Source organism: Penaeus monodon, chromosome 28, assembly GCF_015228065.2.
Source record: "Penaeus monodon isolate SGIC_2016 chromosome 28, NSTDA_Pmon_1, whole genome shotgun sequence".
Taxonomy (NCBI): domain Eukaryota; kingdom Metazoa; phylum Arthropoda; class Malacostraca; order Decapoda; family Penaeidae; genus Penaeus; species Penaeus monodon.
This window is the reverse complement of record NC_051413.1, coordinates 25,455,921-25,456,283: the sequence shown is the minus strand read 5'-3', so window position 1 is coordinate 25,456,283 and position 363 is coordinate 25,455,921.

Below are 363 nucleotides of genomic sequence, written 5' to 3'. Positions count from 1 at the left end.
TACAACGCCGTTACTCCCTTTCTCCTAAAGCTGGCGAGCAGGCGGAAGGCGGAAAATAGAGTTGCCTAAACATGGTAACAGGAAAAGCGGTTAGCATACCTCTTTTCGCGCGATTCTTCCCTCACTTTCTCGCATCGGTTCATTTCATAGGACCTTGGCTTATCAAGTGGTTGTGTCTAAGAGATATTGTGTGGTTTGGAGTCTGGAGTTTGAGAGGAAAGCGATATCTGGTTCTTTCTTTCAAACTCTTTAGGTTTCATCTTTAACAAAGGAGAATGAAAACGAAACAAGTAATACAGTTTAATTATTTTATACATGTGATGTCTGATGTCCTAATGAAACGTTGTGACGGTATAATCCCAG